We start from the raw sequence: 7665 nt of genomic DNA, 5'->3' as shown, positions 1-7665 counted from the left end.
TAGTAGGTAAGCCGAAAATATATATTTAATGATTAAAAAAAATTAAGTATCTAAAACGTTCATTTGAAGTGAAAATTTGACCATTTGAATATAATAAAAATATTCAATAAAATAAACTATTTTCTTGTAAAATAATTTTCGTAAAACTATCAGTACATAATTCTTATAGCGTAAAAGATAATTATATTCATATATATTATAAAGCAAATAACCAAAGTATAAAATTTCGTTTACAGTGACACGTGGGCCCATATCTATCCAAAATGCATCTGAAGCTAGAAACCTACAGTTTTTACCGATTCGAGTCCAAATGAAGGTCCTTGTCAAAGTCAGATAACTATGAAATTCCCCGAGCCTGAAATGTGAAGAAATGAGGGTGGTGAGATTATAAAATTCCAGTGAGTAAACAAATACCATCTAAACTATCTAAAGTCGAGTAAATGGAGACAATTAAAATAAGTCATCATACTGTAATTTCATTAGCTTTCAACTTATTTCAACCAAATAAAATCAATCCATATAAATCGAGAAATCAACTTGGCTTATGAATTTCCTAAAATTTTGGCTCGTGCCAAAACTCATACTCGGTGATACCTTGCGCAGGGCATCTAACCGAGTCCGCCAAGGCTGTTAAAATTTTGTATACACTTAAAATATATTTTAGTTTGAGAAAAATACAGTCGTTCCTTGGCGTTGGCTGAGTTCCCCTTCACGTGGTGGTTTGGCGTGAAGTGAACCCTAAGCTTTACCCTAGGAGATACCCTACGCGCCTCTCCGTTCGAGGTAATAATATAATGGAGTTTACCGTGCCCCTCTAATAGGCTGGTCCACGAAACCCCCTCTGTAGTAAATAATTAATATATAATCCACCAATCAATAAAATTTATTCTAGTATGACATGGTAATTTATCGCAACCTAGCCTCTCAAGGCTAAGTACACAGTATAAATAATTCTAACACCAAAATCAATTTAGCCATTCATGCTCATTTATTATCATAAGCCATTCAATTCAAAACCATAAATTTGCAACACAAGCAGGCAGTCTCCAATTACTCTATTTCAAAACCAGTATTCAATTTTTCAAAAAATTTATAAAATCATTTTATAAAATCACAATTTCTCTTAAAACATAGCAATTTACCATTTAAACCCATTTTCCATAAAATCACACAGTTGTATAAAACTACTCTAGATAATTAAGATGATAATAAGTTCACTCACAGCATTAGGAGTAGAAATACTCCTATCTTCTGCCCTCAGGTGTAGTCTCTTACCCGAAACAATTGACTCACCACCTATCCATAATCCATGATACAAAATTCAATAAATTGTGTCAATTTATCAGAAATTATTTCAGGCTCTTATCCATGCGTATGCACTAGATAGGATTTGAAATGTTTAGACAATCGCTTAATTGCGGTGTCTGACCTAACTCGCCTATACACGGTGTAAAGTCCTAAAATCCCCAATTCGACTCCAATTCCATCCATTTCAATTTTAATTATCCAATTATATCCACAATACCTCAATGACTGTGAATTTGGTCCAATTTATCAGTCCGGACTATAAATTATGATTTTACCCCTAGTGGGTAAAAATTTCAATTTATTGCACCGAAAATTCTCATTTAATTTCCAACCTCATAATTCATCATTTTTCCACCCAATTCTCTTAAAATAAAGTCAACCTCATCCTCACATACCATTGGCTAGATTCGGCTTAGAGAAATTCATGGAGAATATAAATATTTTTCTTGTTGTTTTACTCATAAACATGCTAAACAAACACTAAGCACTAACATAGCTTAAAATCAAATTTATCTAGCACTTTTTCTCTCTAAACCCATATGACCAGAATTGAAATCATCCGCAAATCACATGATTCAACCATAAAAAATGATGGGAAATGCATGGGAAAGGTAAAGCACAAGACAAATTTAAGAAATGTTACCTTTTTTTTCACTTGATTTTTGAATTTCCACCTATTTTCCCTTTAAATTTCTTAACTAGGGTTTTATTTTCTCCTTTCTCTCTCTTGTTTATTGCTTGGCCGAATGTTGAAGAAGAAGAATGGGTGGGCTGATTTTTTTATGCCTTTTTATTGTTTAATGAATAATATTATTTTATTCATATTTTGAATATTTTATTAATTCATTTTTTTTTCTAGCCATCCACTTGTCATACTTTTTCCACCATGCATTCCCTTTGACTTATCCAAGTATTAAGTGAAATTTACAGATTTTTCCAAAGTTTTGGTGGAGCAACTTTTTCAAAATTACACTTTTACCCCCGAACTTTTCAAAAATTACATTTTTACTCCAAAAATTAAAAATTTGTCATAATGCATAATTTTCACTCCTCATACTCATTTCACACTCTAAATAATTAAATTTGATCAAAATCCTTTTAAAAATTAAATTTTCGATTTCGGATGGCAAAATTACTATTTTACCCTTTTACTTCAAATTATACCGAAATTAAAATTTTTCACTTCTAAACTTCAAATCTTACTCCAATAAGTCAAATGGGGCCAAAAATCTTTTCTAAGAATTCTCATTTTGTCCCCAAGTGGCAAATGACCATTTTGCCCCTAACCGGTCAATTTTTCGAATTGACTCCAAATCGGACCTCAAACTCCGAATTACCATATTAAACCATTCTGGGACTTTAAAATTCTTAATTTCATCATGAATTCTCTATTTGATCTAGTTCGAGGTTTAACTCAACTTTGTTGTACCTCTAGGTACAATACCGACTTTTGTAAATTTTTCGAGACTCTCTTAGCATGTAAACATGCTATCCATCACATGTATGTCATGACAAATATTTTATAGAGTCGGGCTTGTCATCTTCTCCCTCACTTGGATCAACCATATGATCCTTCTTCTTGACTGATTTCGATATCCGACTAAATATTAATATTTTAATATTATTTTATTAATAAAATATTATTTTATTCTAAAAATTTTATCTCGTCTCCTTGGTACCCGAAATACCTTATTATGCCTCACTTTTGAAATATTTTATCCTAAACTACTCATTTCGTCTTTTATCACTTTTAAACATTTTAATTGACCTCAATTTGCATTCGATCAACTTTATTTATCACCATATCAAAGTATGGGGTATTTCAAATTTGCTCACCACCTATCCACAATGTACAATACATAATTCACCACATCAATGCTTGACCATTATAAAATCAATTCAGGCTCGGTATATATGCATGATATGACATGCAACTTATCTGACTACCGTTTAAATGCGGTGCTAACCTAATTCGGCCTATTACCCAATTAAATTACTAACGCGTCCAATTTAATCTCAAATTAATTTTTTTCAGTTTCTATACCTCAATTGCACCCAAATTGACTTAATGTTCCTCAGTGTGGTGCAAATTATCAGTCTCGATAGTAAATTACGAAAATACCCCTAGTGGGTAAAAATTCGTATTTTTACTCCGAAAATTTCCATTATTTTTTTAGGCTCATAATTTATCATTATTCATCATAATTCCTCAAATAAACATCAAGATCAGCAGCCAACATTCCCCTAGAAAATTCAGCCAATAATGGTAATGGAGGAAAATAAATTCTTTTCTTGTTGTTTTGTTCCTAAATATGCTAAACTAACTTAAAACACTAACATAACTTAGAATCAAATTAATCTAACAAGTTTCTCTCTCCTAACCCATTTTTCCAGAATTGAATTCATCCTCAAATCACATGATTCAACCATGGAAAATGATGGGAAATGCATGGAAATGATAAATCTTAAGCTAAGCTTGAAAAATCATATCTTTAAACACTTGATTCCTTGAAAAATCACACTTTTTCTTTGAATTTTCTCACTCTAGGGTTTGTTCTTATTTCTCTCTCTCTCCTGCTGGTTTTGGCTGACCATCCCAATAAAGAATTCTAGAATTTTCAAGCCTTTTAATAGGCTTAATAAAATATTATTATTTTATTTACCTTTTGAATATTTTATTATTTTATTATTTTTAGCCATCTTTTTGACTTTCTTTTTCTACCACTCAATCCTCTTCACTTATCCATGTCTTCCATGAAATTTTTAGACTTTTCCAAAGTTTTGGTGGAGCAAATTTTTAAAAATTACACTTTTACCCCCGTAAAGTGAAAAATTACATTTTTACCTCAAAAACTAAAAAATTACCCATAGACATATTTTTCATCCCTTATACTCATACCATTCTCCAATTTGTCAAATGTGATCTAAATTCTCTCAAAATCTCAAATTTTATCCGCGGGTGGAAAAATTACAATTTTGCCCCTAGATAGTGAAAATTTCGGTTTGACTCCGAATTGATCCTCGAACTCCTAATTACCATTTTGAGTCATTCCTGAACTGTGAAACTCTTAATTTCACCTTAAAATTCCTATTTGAATTAGTTCGAGGCTTAATCGACTTAATAATACCATTATGGGCAATATCGTTTTTTAACGATTTTTTGAACTTCTTAAATATACAAACATTCTATCGAGCATGTGAATGACATTATAATTATTTTACAAAGTAGGGTTTGACACTTAGTCCATTTAGTTCTTAGATAAGGCAGATCAAATCAACCAATCCACCTATTTGCCCACCCTTAAAAACAAAGATCTTGATGTCGTGTGCCAAGAAATCTGTTCGTAGATTACTTCTCTTTTTCTCCCACTTATAAGTCCAAAGACTGTAATCAATTCAAAATATTTTAATTTTTATTTGAGAAAACATCATTTATAAATTATAATTGGTCACAATACCTACCAAGTCCATGTATTCATGCATTTTGTTTAATTTAGTACCTATACTCAAAATTGAAGCAATTTAGTCCCTTGATTTTGGAAATTGCTTCAATTTAGTCCCTCCTCTTAATGGCATCCAATTTTACCGTTAAAGGGGATGACGTCAGCATTAACATGACATTGACGTGGCACATTTTAATGACATGGGCATGCAACGTGGCACCGACATAATGACATGGTAGTGCCGTGTGGCACTAATTTAATGACATGACAATGCCAATGTGGCACTGACATGCTAACATGTCAGTGTCACGTGGCAGATCAAAAAAATTTTCAAAAAGAAATTCTGCCACGTTATTGGGATTAAATTGAACAAAATTGAGATGTTAAGAAATTAAATTAAAAAAATATTTGAAATTTTTAAATATTTAAGTAGATAATAGATATACTTATTAATAAGTCAAATATTTAAATGTAAAAGATTTATGATGTTAAAAAATATATATAAATATTTTCTTATTTGATTGTTTGATTTTAGAATATATACATTAATTTATCTTCTTTGCAAAAATTAAGTTTGAATTCTCCTTCTATAAAAAGAGATTTGAAAAAAAAATTTCATATCTAAATTCAAATTTAGACAAATAACTTGCATTATATTATAATAGAATAATATAAAAAGACTAAATAAATTCTTTATTTTTTCTATTTATAATAGTATAAAAATTTTAAATTTATTTGACTTAGTTTTCAACTTGAACTGAACTCAAATTAGCAAAATAAGATGATTTAGTTACAACTTTCACAATTTACAAATACTCATTCTTTTGAAATTATTCAACCCTTACCCAATTTACCTTTTATTTAAGTTTACTCAAAGTTTCTTGTAAAATAATTTTACTTAAATTCAAATACCACAATCAAATTATTCTAAATTTAAATTTAAATTATTAATTTAGATCTACAAAAAATTCCTAAATACAAAATAAAATGGTATAAATATTTATAATTATATTTAACTTTATCAGTCATAAATGCGATCTTTAATTCGGGAAATTTCAACCTAAAAGATATAACCTTAAATATTAAACAAAATAAAAACATAAAAAAATAAATACATAATTAAAAGGGTGGAGTAGCTTAGATTCTATGGGTGTAATAAGAGGTTTGTCATGCCCAAATTAAGCAAGTTAGAACGAGAAATTATTTTTATAATCATCCATAATTTCATATCTCCCTTCTTCATTTTTTTAAAAGAAAAAACTAAATCAATTTTATTTTGCTAATTTGAGTCTAGCTCAAGTTAAAAATTAAGACAAATAAATTTTAAATTTTTATACTATTATAATAGAAGAAAAAAAATTTATTTAATCTTTTAATATTATTTTATTCTAACATAATGCAAGTTATTCACCTAAATTTGGTTTAGGTATAAAATTTTTTTTAAATTCTTTTTCATAGAAGGAAAATTCAAACTTAATTTTTGCAAAGAAGATAAATTAATGTACATATTCTATAATCAAATAATAAAGTAAGAAAATATTTATATATATTTTTTTAACATCATAAATATTTTACTTTTAAATATTTGACTTATTAATAAGTATATATAGGGGTGAGCAAATGAGTGAATTGGGTGGTTTGGTTCACTTTACCTAAGAACCAAATGGATCAAATATTTTTAAAATACCAACCAAATATAAAGGAAGACTAAACCAACCAAACATTGAATTGGTTTGGTCCGTTTAGTTTTGGACCAAAATTTTATCACTTTTTTTGAAAAATTATAATATTAAAACTTATAAACTTCATTAATAATTATAAAATAAACAAATTATGTATAAATTAAATATATGTATATATATAATATATTACTTTATTATATATATAATTAATGACACAACTTATATGTTATGATGTTTTATATCAAAATTGGTGTAAATAATAACTAATTATAAATAATATGTTATAAAAACTAAGGTGATACTTAATAAGGTTTTTAAGTATAATCATATAAATAAAGTTTATTATAAGTCATAGTAATGCTTATATATAAATTAAATATATATATATATATAATGTTTATGCAATTATATATATATATATATATATATTCATAAATTTTAGATTACGAAATATTACTAAGGTGTAAAATTATAATATATTAATATGTAGGATATTTATTATCATATATTATAATATTAACATATAAGTTATATCATTTAAAATATATAACTTGTAATTTCATATTAATATAGATTTATAATTAATAAATAAATAAATATAAGTAAAATTAAATTATTATGATTATGATTTGTATACATTCATATAATAAATTAACATATTTTAAGTATATTATTAATTAAGTTTACTATCAATTTTTCTTAATATATGTAAAAAATATTTTATATATTAATATATATAATATATATAAAAAATTAATATGATTTATTGGGTGGATTGGTCTAATAATTTTAAAATCGAGAACTGATCAAAAAATCAATTAGATCAAATATTTTGAACCAATTGATCTAATGGATCAATTAGACCAAATCGTTTTACCCAAATTGTATTTGGTTTGGATAGGTAATTGGTTTGATTTGATTTTACTTACCCCGAACTATATCTATCATTTACTTTATACTTTTCAAATATTTTTTTCAATTTAGTCCTTGAATGTCTCAATTTTATTTAATTTAGTTTTTGTATTATATATTTTTATTCAATTTCGTTCCTATGGCACAAATTTTATTTTTGAAGTTTTTTTTATCTATCACATGACATAGACACGTCATTGTATTAGTGTCACTTGACATTGTTAATTCATCACATCGATGTCACATCATCATGTTAGTGTCATCAAAATGTACTACATCAACGTTGATGTTATCTCCTTTAACGGTAAAACTAGATACCG

At 27.4% G+C, this 7665-nt stretch overlaps 1 non-coding gene across 1 annotated transcript; it reads right to left on the bottom strand.

Annotated features, from left to right (window-relative positions):
* Nucleotides 1-5884: 5884 nt before the first annotated feature.
* LOC148764062 (small nucleolar RNA snoR8a) lies at nucleotides 5885-5974 on the bottom strand. Its single transcript, XR_016024957.1, has one exon. It is a non-coding gene; the product is annotated as a small nucleolar RNA snoR8a (small nucleolar RNA).
* Nucleotides 5975-7665: the final 1691 nt, after the last annotated feature.

Source organism: Theobroma cacao, chromosome 2 (assembly GCF_053813885.1).
Source record: "Theobroma cacao isolate CCN51 chromosome 2, ASM5381388v1, whole genome shotgun sequence".
In the NCBI taxonomy this organism is placed as follows: domain Eukaryota; kingdom Viridiplantae; phylum Streptophyta; class Magnoliopsida; order Malvales; family Malvaceae; genus Theobroma; species Theobroma cacao.
This window is presented reverse-complemented; position numbering and strand designations above follow the sequence as displayed.